Below are 20,297 nucleotides of genomic sequence, written 5' to 3' on the forward strand. Positions count from 1 at the left end.
GGACAGATAGAGCCCTGGGCTCTGAGCCAGTCCTGCAGCAGGAAACCACCACATTAGAAAGTGGGATCTGGGGAGTATATAGCATGAGTGAGACTGAGAGTTGTCTTCACAGGGGACAGTTTTGCTGAGAAGCCTGAGTAATTGACCCTTTCTTTATTTTACTTTTGTGTTGTCATTGATTGTCAGGCATCCAGTTCCAGCTTATTTTCTAATCACAAGGCTATTTATTATGTTTTACAGATTAATGACTGGGGAATGAGCACTGTAACCACTGTTAGTTAAACAGAGAAGAATAGGGCTGGGGGTGGAGCTCAGTGGTGGAACATTTGCCTCGCATGTGTGACGTGGGTTTGATCCTTAGCACACCACACACACACACATGCATGTGCATATGGGGGGGGGGGGCGGAGAACATTTTCTAGAGACTTGGGCAAACTTTTATGGAATGTGAGGGTAGCCAAAAAAGCAGTGTTGATCTCGCTGTACATTTCTTTAGATAGTTTATTGGTTAACTTTGGCAAAAAAAAAAAAAAAAAAATAGTTTGTACGTGGTACTGGGGATTGAACCCAGAGTTGCTTTGTCCCTGAGCCTCATCTCTAGCTCTTTTTATTTGGTTTTGAGACAGGGTCCACTAAGCTGCTGAGGCTTGCCTTGAACTTGTGATCCTTCTACCTCAATCTCCCCAGTCACTGGGCTTACAGGCCTGTGCTACCACACCTGGCTAACCTTGCAGGTTGTTAATGCAAATTAACTGAAAAGACATCATTAACAATTAGGTTCAAGGTCACCATAGTTTCTTCCCGAAGCATGCTGGGAAGGCAGTGGGCACCAAAGCTACTTTCACAGGGTACAAAGAATAAGTCATACTTCAGTGCTCTTCCACAAGGAAGTGGGGCAAAGAGGAAGGCAGAAGACATGCAGACACTTCCGTGGCAGATCCTGAAGTTCTCAGCTTCAGTGGAGGTTCATGCAGCTGGAATTTGAGACAAGGAGTGGGGTGTCTATGGTCTGGGGCTCCTAGAGGATAAGGATAGAGTGTACTCTTGGGTAGGACAAGTAGAAGTAGAATCTTTCCATTTCTTTCCTCTCCTCTCCATACTGTGTGCTGCCCTTGCTAATCTAGTGTTCTTAACTCTGCCAAACAATACTTTTCTTCAGTGGTCAAGGCTGGGGAGAGCTGGTGTAGTGGAGCTTGTTGTTTATCTGTCTATGGCTCCCCTTCAACCCTCCTGATGGACTGACATTTCAATTTTAGTTTACTTCATTGCCCATGTACTTTTAGGGAGGAGATCTCAACTTTACCCTACACCAGTCAGCCATTCCATCTGAGTTAAGTCATTGGCTCAGGGGTGGACAAATCTTACAGGGTTCAGGCAAGGTGCATCTCAGAATTCCTCCTTGGGATCCTGGGACCAAGGCTTTCCCTTTCTGGGTACCAGGACATGCAGGAACAATCACGATCCCTTCACTACCTAAAGATAGAGTCAGAGTATGGAAGAAGCACACATATGGATGTGTCAGAGATGGGAGCAGGTGCTCTTAGTCAGGCTGACTGTAAGGCTACACCACTCTGAACCACCAGTCACATGATCATATAAAATCCTTATTGTTTAACCTAACTAGAGAAAATTTTCTCTGTCTTGGAACTAAAAACTATTCTGAACTTGGCTGGGTGCAGTGGCACATCCCTGAAATCCTAGTCACTTGGGAGGCTGAGGCAGGAGGACCTCGAGTTCAAAGCCAGTTTCAGTGAAAGCAAGGTGCTAAGCAACTCAGTAAGACCCTGTCTCTAAATAAAATACAAAAAACTAGGGCTGGCGATGTGACTCAGTGTTTGCGTGCCCCTGAGTTTAATCCTAGTACCAAAGAAGAGAGAGAGAGAGAGAGAGAGAGAGAGAGAGAGAGAGAGAGAGAGAGAGAGAGAGAGAGAGAGAGAGAAATTATGACTTTTTATATAAGATAGGAGGTGTCTTCACATGTGCATCCCTGGGGACTGTGTCTTCCATCAGACACCATGTTATAAATGGTAGTCAACTATGCACATTCAGCTAGAATGTAGATTAAACAATACATATTTGAGGTGGATAATACTATACAGTGAGGGCAGGAAGGGCAGCATTTGGGACTCTAACCATCACTTATCACCTTATTTCTGTGGGACAATCTAGCTTGTGCCAGCTTATGGCCTCACATTGGGGGTGGATACTGGGAATGGAACTGAATCTGGGTAGCCTGGTAGTTACAGAGCATGGGGTATCACATCAGGGAACCAAAGACAATTTGATTTATTTCATGGTCCTGTCCTGGGCTTTTCCTATATATGACAACTCAAAAGAAGTCCATGGGTCTCATTCTCTTTGCGTCTCAGGGGATTGGGTGTGTTTCACCCACCTTCCTTCTCCTCATTCCCACTCTGCCCTGTTGCTTCTCACTGTATGGGTCACTGACAAACAAGCCTTAATTTTGTTTTTTTGTACTGAGCATTGAACCCAGAGGCACTTTACCACTGAGCTCTATCCCCCAGTCTTTTTTATTTTTTATTTTGAGACAGGGTCTTGCTAAGTTGCCGAGGGCCTCACTAAGTTGCTGAGGCTGGCCTTGAACTTGGGTTCCTCCTACCTCCACCTCTCTAGTCACGGGGTTACATTCATGCCCCATCATGCCAGCAATAAGTAAGCCTTAGTGGGATTGTGTGCTGGGGTCTGGCAGTGGTTCTGTCAGCCAAACGATAGCTGTTGAGGCTGCTTCTCTCTCTGGAATGACTTACTTAGGGTCACGTTCAGATAGAATGTCTCTTTGCTGAGCCCTTGATCTGGTGCATGGAGCAAGGAAGTGAGAGACTATCCTTGTTTGGTCTCTTCTTCACTTCGAAGCAGTCTTCTATGTTAGAGATGAAATAAGAGAAAACGTAGCCGGGTGAGGTGGTACACGCCTGTAATTCCTGCGGCTCGGGAGGCTGAGGCAGGAGGATCTCGAGTTCAAAGCCAGCCTCAGCAATGGCAAGGCGCTAAAGCAACTCAGTGAGACCCTGTCTCTAAATAAAATACAAAATAGGGCTGGGGCTGGGGCTCAATGGCCAAGTAGCCCTGAGTTCCATTCCAGGTACCCCCCCCCCCAAAAAAAAAAAAAAAAAAAAAAAGAAAGAAAGAAAGAAAGAAAGAAAATGTGATGCTGGTGTTTGCTCTTGACATTATGGAGCAGAGGTACAGGTGAACTGTGCTAGGCCCCTACCTGGAGTGCATCTCGTGGGTAGGATATTTTGTTTTGACAATGAAAGGAAAAAGAACTCTGTAGGACAGAAAACTTATCCACACTACTCCTGCAGTGCTCTGCCTTTCACCTTGTGTGAGTGTGTGAGCTCGGTCTCCTTAGCATGCCTGGCCCTCTTTGCCTGGATGGATGTGGATGATTTTCCTCACGTAGGTCACCAGTTCTCATACTGCCCACTTCCCCTACAAACGAGAAGAAATCTGGGTTACCTTGAGCAAAACAATGGAAAATGTGATAGGTTTGTTTATTTGTTTGTTTTGGCTGCAGTGCTAGGAAGGGAATCCAGGGTCTTGGGCATGCTAAGCCAGCAGTCCTCACTGAGCTGTATCCCCCCCAGTCCTTCTTTTGACACAAGGTAGGTCTCATTATGTTGCCCAGGCAGGCCTCAGACTCCAGACAGAATCTCTCCTGCCTCAGTCTCCTGACTTGGTGGGATTACAGGTGCATGCCACTGCTCCCAGACTTAAGCTACATCTCCAACCTTTTCATTTTTTACTTTGAGACAGGGTTACTAAGTTGCTGAGGCTGGCCTCCTACTTAGCAATCCTCCTACTCAGCCTCCCGAGTTGCTGGGATTTCAGGCACGCACCACTGCACCAGGCTAAGTGATAGTGTTCTCAAACTGAGTAAACTTTACTTTTTACTTGAATGAGGCTTTCAGAGCAACCCTTGTTTTTCTTGGACTCTTCCTTTTTTGGAGTGACCTCATCTTTTTTCATTTTTGGTTGGTACCCATCTTAATTTTATTCCTTTATGTTATAACCAATGGCAAAAAGGAGGTCACTCTTGAGACTGAAAACTGCTCCTTAATATTAGAATGATGAGAACAAAAGAGGAGTGTGTGTCCAGCACTGAAAATAGAGGGATCTCTGTGCTTCATGTACTTGGTGCTGGTGATATTTTTGATGATTAGTACATTCTTGCTCATTTGTCTTATTAGCTTGTAACTCTTCTTTGGAAGTACTCATTGTAATAGGTTTAATATATGATTGAGCAATACGAAATGCTAAATACACACAATGTAATATTCCAAAGTGGCTGATTATGGAAAGAAAAACGTGGAGCATATATTCTGAATTTGGAGGCAGTAAAATGCTGTGAAATATAAAGTCCCTAGAAAGTGGAAGCCAGAGGAGTAAAGGAATAATCCCTTCTGCATTAATAACCTCACAATAACTCCTTTAACAATCCATCATACAGTGCCTGGAAGCAGAAAATCTCCACAGATAATTTTGTTTGCGTTAGTATTATTAAATCTGAAAATGACATATAATGATAGCATTTGGTAATAAACTCTACTCATTATGGAATCCTTTCAAAAGCTGATGTTCACACTTTCTGGTTTAGGATTCCATTTGGGGGAATGTGGAAGAAAGAAGTTGAAACTTTAAAAGTCATATAAAGGTCTGGGGATATAGCTCAGTTGGTAGAGTGCTTGCCTTGCAAGCACAAGGCCCTGGGTTCAATCCCCAGCACTGCAAAAAAAAAAAAAAAAAAAAAGTCATATAAAGAGATGTTTGTCAGCTGGGTGCTGTGGCACACGCCTATATTCACAGTGACTCAGGAGGCTGAGGCAGGAGGATCACAAGTTCAAGGCCAGCCTCAGCAACATAGTGAGACTCTCAGCAATTTAGTGAGATCCTGTGTCAAAATAAAAACTAAAAAGAGGGCCAGGAATGTATCTCAGTGGTACATTAAGTTCGACACTTGGATTTATCACAGAGACAGAGAGAGAGATAGATCGTAGTCTTTAGTGTGTAATGATATGTTACGAATAATTCCGGAATTTATGCCTTGGACTTGGAGCCTTGTCTAAAATCGTCAACATTAAAACGGTGAACGACTTCTTCCACAAGCATTTGGTGAATCCCATGTACCAAACACTGTGTCAAGGGCCATGCAGAGATGAATGAGAAATGATGAGCCCCTCAGAGCTCACAGACGAGGTACCTGAATGGTAGAGGGCTTGCCGAGCACTGGGGAGGCCCTGGGTTGGGTGGAAGACACCTTCCTTCTACCCCTCCCACTCCTCTCTGTTGCTTCTCATTATATGGTCATTGGCAAGTAAGGGATTTTTTTGTTTGTTTGTTTGCTTGTTTGTTTTGAGGGGTACTGAGAACTGAACCCAGAGGCACTTTACCACTGAACTCTATCCCCAGTCTTTTTTGAGACAGGGTCTCACTAAGTTGCTGAGGCTGGCCTTCAATTTGCAATCCTCCTACCTCAGCCTCCCTAGTTGCTGGGATTACAGGCATGCCCCATCATGCCCAGCAATAAGTACCCAGTACTGCAATAAAGAAATAAGTAAATGACTGGGTGCATGCTTATAAGCCCAGCAATACTGGAGGCTGAGGCAAGAGAATCACAAGTTAAAGGCCAGCCTCAGCACAAAACCAGTAAATAAACAAATAAACAAATAAACAAACAAACAAATAAATAAATAAATGTAGAGAGATGAAATGGCAAAGGGATTAACCTCAGGCTAGCCAGGGAGAGATCTGGGCTAGATGACTGAGGTGACTAGCTCTCTGGCCAAGCGGATGAACTCTTTGGGCTTCTATTTCTTCCTCACACCCTCCGGATAACAATAGTACCTACCTCACAGTGCTTATGAGAATTACATTGAGATAATCCATGTGAAGAGCTTGGCTCATAGAAAACACTTGAGAAATTTTAGCTGCTAGTACCACTACTGTTAGTATTAGCTTTTAAGTATTCTGAAAACAACAATAACAACAACAACAACAACAACTCGCCTTTGAAATTGGCACATTTGCCATTGTGAGGACCGTACATTGGAAGGAAGACAAAATGTTTTCACTTTCAAATCACGTCTGGCATCATAGAGTCATGGTCTAATGCTGATCCAACACGTCAGTTAGCATCCATTATTTGAACGTTGTAAAGAGACTAGGTGTGTGTGTGTGTGATCCTCATTATTTGTGAATTTTATATTTGCAAATTCTCCTACTTGCCAAAATTTATTTGTAGCCATCAATCAAAATTTAGGTGCTTTCCTGGTCATTCTGACACATGTGCAGAGTAGTAAAAAATTTGACTTGACCATTGCCATTGAGGCTCACTCTGCCTTCTTGTTTTCTCTCTCATACTGTGAACAGGTGTGGTTTTGAAAGTCTCGGTAGGGCCATACTTCTTGCAGTTTTTTATTTTTATTTTTTTGTTGTGATTTTGCTGTTTGAAGTGGCCTCCATGCATAATATGGAAGGGCTATCTAGCTTCCAAAGTCTAAGAAACCTGTGATGTGCCTTATGGAAAAAACACAAGCATTGGCAAAGCTTCATTCAGGAAAGATTTCAGGACTGGGGATGTGGCTCAGTGGCAGGGCGCTTGCCTAGCACGCACAGCGTGCAGGAGGCCTGGGTTGAATCCCCAGAACTCAAAAAAAAAGGTAATACATTATTGGTTTTGCTTTGTTTGCTTGTTTGTTGGGGGGACTGTGTGTTCAAATGTTAATGAATCAAAACTGTATATGAAATAAGGTGTCTTAAGCAGAAAGGCTGATGAAAATGTTGTGACAGGCTTGAAGAAATTACCCCCTATCTTCCTTAGATACAATCACAGTGTTGACTAAGTCAGTGGGGCTGCAGGAAACCCGGGATTCTGCACAGGAGTGGCAAGAGCTCTCTCTGGGGAGTCTGGGAGGTGATGAGTTCTGACTGATGGACAGAGACCCCCAAAGACCACAGTAATATCAACCCCATTACTGAAAACACATATTAAATGCTTACATGTACAGGATGCACAGGACCTTGTGCTAGCTGCTGTCTATCAGGGAGGGAAAAAAAGAAAGAAATCGAGGTATAATTACTGCTGGCTGTTGGGGTAGTAAGGGAAATGATCAGAGAGAAGCCCACACAGGGGCATTGACAGTACTGATATTTTATTTCTTAAGTTGGATGATGGTTATACTTATTTTTATTTCAGTATTACAGACCACACTTCATATTCAGATAGACTCATATACATTCATATTTATTAGTATATAGTTTCAGGCTGTTACATGACACAGAAATGACTTCTATCTTATTTTGGTCACAATTATTTCCATCTGAGACAAAGTGGTCCTCTTCTAAAGCTCCATGGTATCTGAGACTGAAACTCTGTTCTGCTGCCATTTGGTGCAACATGCAGCTTCTGTCTCTTCATAGTACATGACTGCTTCAGTACCTGCCATCACATCTAAATTCTATCCCACAGTTTGAGAAACAGTCAGGTGTGGCGGTGCACCCATAATCTCAGCAACTCAGGAGGTTTAGGTAGGAGGATCACAAGTTTGAGGCCAGCCTCCAAGACTCTGCTCAGTGAGACCCGGTCTCAAAATAAAATAAGGAAAAAAGGCCCAGGATGTAGCTCAGTGGTTGAATGCTTGCCTAGCATGTGCTGGTTCCTGGGTTGAAACCCCCAGTAGCCCACGTTAAAAAGAAAGAAAGAAAGCACAGGTGGGACAGTGAGGAGGCTGGGGTGAGAATCAGGCCTCAGGAGAGATAGAGGGAGGGACTTCCCAAAGTAGAGGTGAGGACTAGTCATTAAAGTCTGAATGCCAGGTAGAGAATTTACTTACGGTTCCCATATGAGGGTCCTGCACTCAAATCTCTGCTTTCTAGGAGGCCTGCACAGTCCAGGTAAGAGATGGCCAGGGACTGGTAAGAATGTGCTACAGGTAAACAAAAGAAAGCGACAATGGTTTGGGATTAATTTGGCAATCACCTGGGTGTGCAGAGCAAGTGATGCTGGCAAGCGAGAATCATTACTAGCTGGTGTCTTTGTTTTCTGTTGCTAGAACTGAATGAAAAAGACTGAATAATTTTTAATGAATAAAAATTTGTTTGGCTCATGGTTCTGGAGGCTGGGAGGTTGAAGGGCCTGGGCTTGCATCTGCTCAGCATCTGCTAAGGGACCCTGCTGCATCGTGACATGAGGGCAGCACACGTCCAGACAGAGCCAGCTGCTCGCTCAGGTCTCTTTTCTTCTTCAATAACACAGTCATGAGCTCATGGAATCCTAGTTACCTTTCAAAAGCCCCACCTCTGAATCCCATCAACATATGAATTTGGGGGTTAAGTTTCCAACACATGGATTCAGGGAGACACCTGAACCACCATAGCTGGCGGCACATCCAGGAGGCGGGTGAAGTCGTTTCCAGACCCAAGAAGCGAGTGGCAAGTTTTAGGAGAGTGCTCCGCGTGTCCTCATGTGCCATGCATGAGACGGACATGAGCATGTCTGGCTGGCCTCCTAGTGCCAGGCCCTGCTCTGGGGTCTGGGGAAACTGATGAACAGAAGTGACAAAAATCCCAGCTTCTAGACAAGCATGCAGGCATGGTGGCACATGCCTGTGATCCTAGAGACTCAGAAGCCCAAGGCAGGAGGATCACAAGTTCAAGGCCAGCCTGGGCAATTTAGCAAGGCCCTAGCTTTGTAGAGCTTACATTCTAGTATTCCATCCTAATTTCATTATTTTGGGATCCACTTTAATGTCTGAAATCTCACTACAATTTGCTTTGAGAGGTCCATTCACTGCTTGACTCTCTTAATACCCACCAGTGGTCTCTCTGTTGGAAAAAGTTTTTATCCTTGAGGCCAATCTTCTAAAGAGTATACTCAGGGATTTAATAATTTCTTCCTCATTGACTCTTCTTAGGATCACCTTCCTACCTCACAGTTTTGAGCCCTTGATACCTCCTCTATCCTCCTCACTTCCCTTAACAAGTGGCCTGAAATAGAAGTTCATGTTTTTTGTCGGGTGTGGTGTCACATGCCTATAATCCCAGTGACTTGGGAGGCTGAAGCAGGAGGATCTCAAGTTCCAAGAGAATGTCAGCAACTTTGCGAGACCTTGTCTCAAAACAAAACAAAACAAAAAACAAATGAAAAGGGCTGGGGATGTGATTCAATGGTTAGGCGCACCTGCGTTCAATACCTGGAACGAAAACCCAAAATACAAAACCAAAACCAAGAAAAAGAAAAAGGGAAAAAAAATGTTTTTACTTATTGAATATTTCAAATGGCCTGCCTGGGGAAGCAGACCCTTTTCTAAGCATCTCCTAAGTATTAATTCATTTAGTTCTTCCCCGCTCCATGCTGGGGACTGAACCCAGGGGTATACTAGCTATACCCTCAGTCCTTTTTATTTTGTATTTTGAGACAGGGTCTTGCTAAATTGCCTCAGCTGGCCTTGAACTTGCAACGCTCCTGCCTCAGCCTCCCCTAGTCACTGGGACTACAGATGTGCACCACCACAACTGGCTCATTTAGTCTTCATTACTATCCTATGATGCAGCTACTGCTATTACCAACCTCTTTTTTACAGGTGAGAAAAATGAGAAGTAGGGAGATCAAGGGATTTGCATAAGGGCGCATTAGCTAGGGGTGGACAGGGAGCTCATGGGCTGAGATTTGAACTTAGCCTCCAGGCTGCCTATTTCATTGCTGCCCAGACAATGTTGAGGTTTTTTTTTTTTTTTTTTTTTTTTTTTTTTTTGTGGTGCTGGGGATGAAACCCAGGTCTGTGCCATGGAGTGCCCCCTACCAGCCAGAATGTTGAGCTCTGACAGAAAGATGCCTTTGAAATGGAAAGACTGACAGTTTTATTAGTGTATCCACACTGTGGTTTTTGGCTGGACTTTGCTGGGCACAAGCTATGTGGTGGTCAGTCTTTAAAAAGGGTGTAACAGTCACACTGTTTTTGTTGGATAATTGCATGCCTTTAATTTGTGGTAGCATAAACAGAGTAGTAATCCGGCTCGGGAGTAGCCAGAAAAAGTTATTTGATATCCATTAAGTCAACTTTTATTTACCTATGTAGAAATGAATAATATTATGGTCAGGAAAAGGCAACTCTGTGATATATTCTAATGAGTGTCTCCTGACCAGAGAGGTAAAAAATGCCTTCTGAAGCAGGTGACAACAGCTTCCTTCCCCGATTAATATAACCGTACCCTTAGGTATTATGGCTATTTAGTTTTCTTTAAGATATTCATGTTAAGGAGAGGTGATAACTTTTTCAATTTATAGACTTGAAATAGTGATATCATATATGTATATATATGTATATATACATATATATATTATATATGATCTCCTTAAATACTACTTATTAATGTCTACCTTAATCAGAAAATTCTTTTGGAGTCGCTGGGGATTGAACCCAAGGTCTTGCACGTGCTAAGCATACATTCTACCACTGAACTACACTCCCAGACCAGAAAATTCTAATACTTCAGGATAAATACAAACATTAACTCATGCAAAAGAATGACTTATTTAGTAAACATGAAGTTTTCATATAGTATTCATATTGAGAATAAGGTTGTCCATCTTTGGTGATGGCTTTTGGTCAGTGTTCTGTAGTTTGGTGGACTTATACATTTATAAGCACAGAATAAATTAATAGGTAGCATCTTTCATCGGAGATATTTCAGTGGTTTGAAAATGTGAGTCTCAGTTAACAGTTCAGCCTTTGGAGATGAATCATTTCTTTCGTTTGACCCGCTGGGGTAGTATTTAGATTAATGACTAAGTTTGTATTTAACCTGACAGAAACCAAAGAGCCAGACTAGACATATGCACACGGTCTTCCTGAAACCCTGACAGAGGATAGAGTGTGGGAAGGAGCACCCGAGTCATTAGTTTGTGATTAATGTTTGTCGAAAGTCATATTTCTGCCATTTTATGGATGGAGCAACTGAGGCACAAGAGGTTAAGTGCTTTGCCCTAGATGACAAGGCTGTTTAGTAGATCGAGCAAAATCCAGCACTCATGCAGGCCCTGATTTTGAATCTGGTTTTAATCATTAGTAATTGTTGCAAGTTACAGTTCTTGTACCTGCCCATAGACTAGAAGTTAGAAATAAGACAAGAGGATGCTGACAGTCTCCCCTAGGGGAAGAAAGCTACCAAGGTTTGATGTGGAAAACACAGCAGAAAGGGGCGCTCAGGCTTCCTGTCCTGTGGGCATGACCCTCCTGGACCGACTGGCTCTTTGCTGATCCCCAGTGGCTTCTGTCCATGAGGATTCAATCAGCCTCAGAGGCCGGCTGGCCAGGGTGGGGGGCAGGACGACTGTGACTCTGGGAGAGCTGCAAGTATTCAAGGTCTTGAACTTTATCAGGTTTGAATGTGTGATTGTGAAAGTAAAGAGCAGAGAAATGACAGCACTCCGTAAATCAAACGTAGAGAAGATCAAGACTGTCAAAGACGAGAGGAAAACAGGCTCTGGGCACAAACCCGGCTGGAAATCTACAGGGAGGGGAAGACTTTTATGTGCCCTCCAGACTTTGCTTTCTGGAAAACAAATCTCTCTCCCTGTCGTTTTATCTAGAGAATAGTATTCTTTGTTAGCTTCCACAGATTTCTTTTTAAAGTATTCACTGCTGAGGTTTAGATCTTGTTTTAGAAGACAAAGTAGAAAGAGATGAAGAAGAAACCAGAAAGAAAATAAGATGGAAACTATCTGGAGTGGCCTAGATGTTTCCCTATTGATAATGTATTCTGGGGCTGGGGGTATAGCTTAGTCGGTAGAGTGCTTGCCCTGCATGCACAAGGCCCTGGGTTCAATTCCCAGTGCCACAAAATAATAATAATGATGATGATGATGATAATAATAATAATAATAATAATAATAATGTGTTCTGGCACAGGGGTGTAGCTTAGTGGTAGCCTAGCATTTGCCTAGCATGGAAAAGGCCCTGGGTTCAATCCCCAGCACCAAAAAATAAAATAAGTTAGGATCAGATCAGTTTAGTTTCTTTCCCCCTAATATTGAATGCTAGTCATCAAGGTTGCTCTCTTTAATAGCTTCCAGTTAATTCCCTCCTATCTACTCCCAGTAAGGGTGCTACAGAGGACTGGGATTCTTCTGTTGGAGCAAGAAGAAGCCTCAAGATGATTATCTTTGTCCTGTGGAAGACACTGGAGTCTGCTTCTGGCATTTGCCAGAGTAACAGCAAGGAATGTTTCCTCTTCAAAGGAACCAAAACCAAGTAAAGGACCTATACCCCACCCCACCCCCTGCTTCCCTACCATAATGCAATAAATGAAGCCTTCGCTGCTGGCACTTAGAGGCTTAAAGCCTCATGGATGGCAGGTTCCAAAGCTAAATAGGCATTCAAAGAAGTTCCTTCCTGGGAACCAATTTAGCTGGGGGAATAGTTAGGTTGTACATGAAACTGAATTTGGCACAGTATGCAAATCTATTAATAATAACAGATCCCATGAATACAGTATTTACTATGTGCAAGGCACTATGAGCATCTTCCATCTAGGACATCTTTTAATCTTCTCAACAACCCTGAGAAGGAGGTACTTTAATTATACCCATTTTTCAGATGAGGAAACTGTGGTACAAAGAAGTTAGGCAACTTGGATCGATCATTTAGCAAGTAAGTGGTAAGATTCAAACCAGGAAGGCTGGCCCAGAGTCCCCTGTGCTGGTCAGTGCCACTGAGAAATTCCATCAGTATGTGAGCTAGAGTAACTGCATCTTTTCAAAACCACCATGAAGCCTAGAAAAAAAAAAAAAAAAAATCAGTACTCAAGTACTTTTCTAGAGAAAGAAAGTGGACTTATGGCCTTCCATTTTGGAAGCTGTCTGTGGAACTCTGCCTAACAGGCTTTGTAGAGGTGCCAAACTTCTAGACTGTAAACACTTCAAAACTAGGAGCTACCTCTTACTTCTTCTTCATGCAGTGCATACTCAGTGCATGTCAGGCAAGTGGCAGGAAGCTGGGGGACTTTATAATGGTAGACAAATCTTCCGTCCTAATTCTCTGCATATTTGCAACATAGCTGAACAGAGAGGTCATATTTCTGAGTGTCCAATGTAGTGACTTTTAAAAATTTCTTGGGTACTTTTTCCCCCTAAAAATCAACTCAAAGGTGGGGGGAGATTTGCTAAATTGCCCATTTCCTCCATTTTTCTGCTTTTCTTTAGCAATTACCAATGCTTCTTTGAAAAAACAAAAACAAAAACAAACACTTCCAATGGCAAGGAAGATCTTTGAGCCAAGGCAGTGATATCTGAACCCTGACCTTAGACTTGGCATGACTGCCTGGTTCCTACCTGTCTAGGGTGTTGGGAATTTCTGTGTTTCTTTCACCTTCTTAAGAGTAGAAATGATATTTTCTTCTGATGCCCTGATTTTCCTCCATCTCTAGAAGCTGGGTTAGGGGTAAGGATTAGATGAAGGGGATAATCATGGAGTTCACCTTATTTGGAGGGGACCAGGAGAGAAGAGGGGCATCTTTAACTTCCTGTCTCAGCATGAGGTGACAGACGATCCTGGGGCTACCTTTTGAAATTAAGAGTCCTGTTTCCAACATCTACCTTAGAACAGTTTGGGAAAGCAGAGGAGTGGGAAGAAGCACCAAGGGCAGGGGCCCCAAGCGGTCTCAGCTGCATCTCCACACTCCCCTAACTTATTGTTTGTCCTATTTCCAGGAGGCAGAAAAGGCTTATGCTGGTCTGGATTATGGGGGAATACTCCATTTGCAGAAAGGGAAGAAAAACATCAAAAATACTGGAATCTGACTCCCCAAACCCACTTCAGAGTCCTGAATCAGGAAGCTAATTGGATATTCCCTCCCCTTGGTGAGGAAAGCCGTCGCTCCAGGAGCAGGGCCTCCGCCCAGCTGGCAGCGCTGGGCTTCATGTAGCCATGCCAGTAGTAATTAATAATGATAATAAATACCACACTTCATAACCAAACCCAACCTGAGCATGACTGAATCACTGGACCTGTGCCTCCCACCTGCACGCTGTTAGTCTGCGCGTCCACACCCTCAGTTAGCCTCGGTCGAATCCAACTGCCCAGTTCCACCCATAAGGTCCTGCCTGGGGTTCAAAGGACGGTCTGTTCACCACCATCGCCACCAGGAGATGCGGGACACCATCGTGCCCCTACGCAGGGATGGGGAAGTTGGGGTGCTCTGGCTTTGTCTTTACTTAATATTGGAAAAGAATCCAAACAGGACAGTAATTTAGGCCTCATGACCTCGCTTTGGTTTTTCAGTGAAGTGCAGGGGTGGGGGAGGCGTTTGTTCCAACACCCCCAGCTTGGACTTGGGGTCCACAGCTCCCGCGGGACCCCAGTGTCCGTCCCGGGCATCTCCACTCTCCCTCCCCCAGCGGCCACAAGTCCCGCTGGGCCTACCCTAGATCTGCGGTCGCCGAAGTCGGGATCTCAGGGTCTCTGGACTCCAGCAGGCCGCGGGGAGGGAGGCCGGCGCCGGTGTGGAATGTCTTTATCGGGATTTGAGAGCTGCAAGCTTCTCCTTCGCTCCTTTAAGCGATCACAGAAAGACACCTTTCGATCTTTTGTCAGACATCTTGGCCCTTAATAGCTAAATTTATTTGGTTTAAAGCGGCCATGGGAGAAGCAGGGAGGGAAAATCTTTCGTCGGTCATTGGGTGGCCTAGATAACAGGCTTTAAGAGAGAGGGGAAGAAGAAAGTAAAAAGGTTAATGGATGAGGGGCGGGCTAGCGGCGCCCAGCGTGGGGCTTTTATAGCGACCCTCCCCCGGCCGCCCCCTTATCGCGGCCCTAACTTACCCGCGGCCTATGAAGTACATTAAGTCACGTAAACAGCGCGCGGAGAGGAATGCCACCGCGGTGACCTTTCGTGCGCCGCTGCAGCGAGCCCACCTCCGCGCCGTGCTGGCGGCCGCCGGCGGCGCGCGGGGTCGGCCCGGGGCAGCGCCGGGAGAGGGGCCGCCGGGTCCCGCGCGCCCTGGGACTCGACTCCGTCGCCCTGGGGAGCTCGGCGTCGGCTCTGCGCTGTCCGTACCCCAGCCACCGTCGGCGAGGGGGGCGGGGAGCCGGCGTAGGGAGTCGGGGCGACCTTCGCGCTTCCGCCGCCACCTGACATTTCTAGAATATGTTAGTTTTTTGAGAATAAAAATAAAAGGCAGGAGGGAAGGAGGGAAAGAAAAGAGGAAAGTAAGAAAAGGGAGGAAGAGGGAGAGAGAAGAGTAAGGAAAGGAGGGAGAAAGGTAGGTGAGAAGGAAGCAAAAAGGAAAAGAAAGTCCCCAGCGGGGACTCTGGCCTGCGCTGGACTGACGGCCGCTGAGAACAGGGGACACGCCGCCGGGACCCGGCGACCGGCGCCGGACGCTAGGGAGATAGGGGCGCGCCAAGGTGACTCTGTGTCTTTGGACGAAAGCGTTCCCGGGACAAAATGGAATATGGTATAAGTGAAAGGCCCCATAAAACCGTGTTTTTAAAAATCTGAAGTTAAAACCATGTTTAAGCCAGAAATTGTATTATTTTTTTCCCTGAAACGTTGCTGGAGCGACGTGAAATGACAATACAATGCGCTTGAATTTTGCGGGGGTAAAGGTGACGCCCGTCCTTGCCTGGGTCTCGCCGCTCCTCCGGAAGCGGCGCACCACCGAGTCCCCAAACACCCCTTCCGTTTTGGCAGCAGAGCCCCCGCCCCCCGCCCAATTGGCTCTTCTGTTCTGGTTGGATTCGAATCGCGAATAGTGGCGTGGCGCGGCCCAAATAAATCAGCCTTAGGGGCAGGCCGCGCCCCAGAGCCAGCCCTCTCCGAAGGTGAGGAGGACGACTCGCTTTGAAATGGTCGCTTTTGGGGTCTAAACAGTCTTGACATAAACGGTTTCGTTCAAGATTAGCAAGTTCCGAGGGAGGAGACAGGAGAGGCTAAAAGAAAAGAAAAAGATTTTTTAAAAAAGAAGGGGGAGGGGATGTTAAAAAAAAAAAAAGGAAAGAGAAAAAATAAGAAAAAAAGATTCTAAAAGAATGATCTGTTTATGTGGTGCTCTTGGGTTCCTTTTCAGTTTGGGGTGGGACTCTTCCCTCCGCACCCCGGATTCTGCTGGTCTTTCAGATCATAGTGGAGGAAGCTCTCTGTGCATAGGGCCTGGACCCTATGGGGGCTGGCTTTGAAAACCTGCCTCTGTTGGTGGGTGTTTGTCCCCAGAGCCAAAGCCTATGCATCGGAAAAAGGCAAATTGGGGCAGTCAAGCAACCTGGTTTTCTGTCTTAATCAACTGTACAGGTTTAAAGGTTTTGTTTTATTTTAAAATTAACTAATAAGGAAAGCATTTCTCTGCCTATTCCTTCGTTTGGTTGGAAAACCAATCTTTAAAAAGAGGTACAATTTGTGGCCCTGAAAAGGCACAATTACTTATTTTCCCCCTTTGGTTTGGGCACTTTTAAATGATTGGGAATATGAAGAGTAAAATGCTGGGTCCCTTCCCGAACCCTTACAGCAGCCCAAACATTGTCAAATTGGTCAATATCCATACAGCAGCCCACCTCTGTAGCTTTGGCGCCAGGGACAGCGTGCTCTCCTAAAGCTGTGGGGGGGAGCTGCGAGAAAGGCAGGACAGTGGGGGTTAGCTATCTCCCAGGAAATCCACACCGATACCCTCATACTTGCAAATATAAGGGAACACATAGAATAGGTAGGGCTTGATTAAGCCCTGCCAGGGCTTGATCTCCTTGGGGGCTCAGGCCTGGAGGCCATTCACAGCCTGGACGCAAACCTAACCAAAACATTTATTTTTAGCAAGCATGGACTTTAAAAAAAATTACTTTTAATAGTAAATCTGAGAAACATTTCAAAAACAGTTGGACACAAAGAAAAAGAAATGTCCAGAACATTAATGTAACCGCTCGCAAGAGAACTTTGCAAAACACAGTCCACTTCAACATTTGGTCGGAACTCAGCAAAGAACCAAATGCAAGACATTTGAAGCCATGGTGGGAATTGAGCGACCGGGCAACGCGGGCTAACGTTACTCTGGTAGTTGCATTCGATCGAACTCAGGTTAAACTTTAAAGCCCCTGGATCCTGCTCCAGTCACCCGTCTCTCCATTCCAGAGTTTTCTACCTTCAGCCTCTCCGAAATGCGGCCACGCTGAAACTGGGAGCCACCGCAGTGATTGGGGGAGGCGAAGAGGAATGTAATAAAAGTGACTAAATTGAACGAGAACGGTTTATGGACCTTCTCAGTAGCAATTTAAAATTCAGAAGTGTTTAGCAACAATTTACAACGAAGAATGAAAAAAAGGAGAATTCTCCCCAACTTCCTAGAATCCGCCTCCGCCCCGCGTCACCACCAAACCCTTTTCCCCTCCCCCGCCCCCGAGGGATCCACAGGTTCACCACTCACGGTTATGTTGCGAGGAAACATACCCTTCGCGACCAGGTCTCACGATCAATCGAAACCATATTTTACAATGCACCTATCTACCCCTGTTCAGCTCTGATTAGGTACCTCTTCCTTCCCCAAATGAAAAAACAAAACAAAACAAAAAAATACAGACCAAACACTTTCAGGGAGACTGACCTTTGGAAAATCATTTACTTTGATTTACCTCGGGGGTGTGTGTGTAAAAATCCTATCACACAAGACAACTCCTTCTGCCTAGTTAAATGCTCTCTCCGCAGCCTTCTGGGGTCACGCCTGTCGGAAGAAATCCGTTTTGTGAGCGAAAGGGAGCGAGGCATATATCACGGCTCCTGCCGCGGACGAGCCTGCGGCCGCGCGACTCACTGCTGACAGATCGGTGCTGATAACCCCGCGATGTTCATTTCCAGTCCCTTGGCCCGCTAAGGACCGTATCAGTTTGTACACAGTTGTGATAATCTTTTGGAGGGAGCGAAGAAGGGGTGTGTGTGTTGGGGGGATGGGTGGGGAACCAATATTTCGTGCTGTGTCCAGGGAGGGTACCACCCCCACCCCCTTTCCAAGGACTTGATTGCGACCTACCTGAAGCCCAGGGAAAGAAAGCTCAGAGTAAACACAACAACAAAACCGAGAGAGCGTCCTCGGATATGACGGGAAGGGTAACCCCTTTTCCATCCTGCGCACGGCAGAGGCTAACCTTTCTGTACTTTACCGAGTAAAAAGTTCCCTAAGGTTGACTGGGGAATGTCGTCGTGAACTTCCCGAGACTTCCCAGGAATTTAGTATATATTTTAAGAATTGGGGAGAGGTAGGGAGTGGATACCCGGGCCCCTTCTTTCCCAAATCGTAGGAGCCCGGATTCCCGACGGCCACCAAGACCTGAGCCCTAGCATCCCGAAATAGGGTCGGGGAAAGTTTAAGGTCAGTTCCACACAAATTGCGTAGCAAAAACTTATTTAACGTAGAGGGAGGAGTGGGAGGGCCAGCGGAGCATAGCACTTTCCCCGCTCATTTTGGGGGCGCGCTGACCCAGGAGCTGGCGCGCCCCTCCCGCAGCGGTGGCGGCTGGAGACAGTGCGCTGCCAAGAGCTCCGCGCCAAGGTTCCCTCCCCTCCCCTACCCCGATGTGTGTGTGTGTGTGTGTGTGTGTGTGTGTGTGTGTAACTGGGGGCGCGAGAGGGTGCTCTGTGGCTGGATGGGTGTGGGTCGCCAGCCAGGTCAGGCGTTCTGTCGCCTCCGCCCCTCCCCCGGCTCCCTAGGCTCGGCGCCCCCTGGGTGGAATCTCCCCGACTCCCGGGACTGTGCTAGCCACTCAGCCCACGCCCGCAGGCTGCGCGGCGCTTATTGTCTGCCGGGGCGGCGCGCTCCCCTCCCCCTCCCCTCCCCACCCTCTTTTCTCTCCTCCCCTCGATCCCTCCTCCTCCTCCTCCTCCTCTTCACCTCCGCGCCCAGCTGCTCCCAGAGCGCAGTTCCGACCCACAGCCTGGCACCCTTCGGCGAGCGCTGTTTGTTTAGGGCTCGGTGAGTCCAATCAGGAGCGCAGGCTGCAGTTTTCCGGCAGAGCAGTAAGAGGCGCCTCCTCTCTCCTTTTTATTCACCAGCAGCGCGGCGCAGACCCCGGACTCGCGCTCTCCCGCCGGCGCCCTCGGCCTCTCTCAGCGCCCGGGAGCACCCTCCGCCGTGGCCGTTCTCCATGCTCAGCGCTCGCCCGAGGTTCGGCTGCTTCCTCCTTCGCTTGTCTCCCTACTTTCCTCCCTTCCACCCCTACCAGTCGCGGGCCCCTTGGCCTCTGGCCCTCTCCCGCCCGCGGTCGGCTCCGAGGGTGTCTCCCTCCTCCTTTCTGGAAGGGCTGCAGCGGCTCCCAGGTTCCCGGGACACCACGGACCAACTTCTGGTGTCTTTTCCTCTCCCCTAAGTGCTTATCTGCGCGCAGCCTTATCTCCGAGTTATCTCAGTGCAAAGGGGCGGGAGCCGGTAGTCAGGCTGGTAGAGAAACTTCTTTCTTGCTATCTTGCCCGGGTCTGTGTGTGGGCATTATAATTTTAGTGTGGTTATCTCTGATGAACCGAAGCGATTTGGAAAAGCAGCCTCCAGGAGGCCCGCCCGGCTGCTTTTTGCTTCCTTCCCCACCCCCTCCATGTCTCCCTGTCATTCTTCCTGCTCTCCCCTTTGGGGTGGCCTCGGCTCTGGGGCGGTCTCCCGCCCCCTCCCTTGCGTTTCCCCCTCCTTTTCTCTGCTTTCTGCTCCACCCCGCTACGTCCGATTCCGGAACGGTCTGGCCTTTCCCCGGTTGGGGATAACCAACGGGGTGGGCCGGGGTGGCCCGGCCGGCGTGAGAGCGAGTACTGGTGGCTGCAGACTCGGGCTGTGGCTAAGGTGTGCGGTCCGTGGGGACGCCTGGGAGCGTGAGATTCCTGCCCCTCACGCTTTCCTTACCACTCCTGCGGGAAAGATTCTGGACTGCCATCCCTGCCCTGGCACCCCAGTTTCCGTAGGCTGAGTAGCATTTCTCTGGGGCTTGTGTTGGGTCTGGTCGGCACGGTTCGGGAAGCTCTGGGGAAAAGCGGCGGTTTCGTTTTCGGGAGCAGGTTGCCTTCCTTGCGCTAGCGATTTCCACATGGAGAATCCGGACAGTGAGGCATTCTCGGACAAGGGCACCCCCAGGGAGGCGGGATGAGACAACACCGACACGCAGGGCTACTGCTCTTTTGTGTGTCATCAGCCTGGAGGGAGCCGCGCTGGGGCGGAAGGAAAACCTCGGCCAGTTTGGTCGTCACTCCTAGGATCTGGCGCGCGTGCGGAGGAAGGATGCTGCAGAGAGGGTGGGCGGGGAGGGCGAGGGGACCAAAGC

At 47.1% G+C, this 20,297-nt stretch overlaps 1 protein-coding gene and 2 long non-coding RNA genes across 6 annotated transcripts in view; 2 read left to right on the forward strand and 1 right to left on the reverse strand.

The window, feature by feature from the left end:
* LOC306642548 overlaps nt 1–20,297 on the forward strand; it is a 506,277-nt gene that overhangs the window by 225,037 nt on the left and 260,943 nt on the right. The gene's annotated exons all lie outside the window — the stretch shown is intronic.
* On the reverse strand, nt 7,140–17,372 carry LOC306642922. Of its 2 annotated transcripts, none has more exons than XR_013758726.1 (4): nt 16,569–17,372; nt 14,841–15,950; nt 14,442–14,715; nt 7,140–7,946 (listed from the first exon to the last, which is right to left on the reverse strand). It is a non-coding gene; the product is annotated as an uncharacterized lncRNA (long non-coding RNA). The 2 variants fall into 2 exon arrangements; XR_013758727.1 differs by having other exon boundaries at nt 7,142–7,946; nt 14,841–15,158; nt 16,569–17,353.
* Nucleotides 18,897–20,297, forward strand: part of GATA6 (GATA binding protein 6) — a 29,766-nt gene continuing 28,365 nt past the window's right edge. The window contains exon 1 of one of the 3 annotated variants that reach the window (XM_079108735.1): nt 18,897–19,159. The gene's annotated coding sequence lies outside the window, so the exon portion shown is untranslated. The other 2 variants (XM_079108733.1, XM_079108734.1) reach the window with 2 other exon arrangements.

The sequence above is a fragment of the Sciurus vulgaris genome (genome assembly GCF_902686455.1).
Source record: "Sciurus vulgaris genome assembly, chromosome: 13".
Lineage (NCBI taxonomy): Eukaryota > Metazoa > Chordata > Mammalia > Rodentia > Sciuridae > Sciurus > Sciurus vulgaris.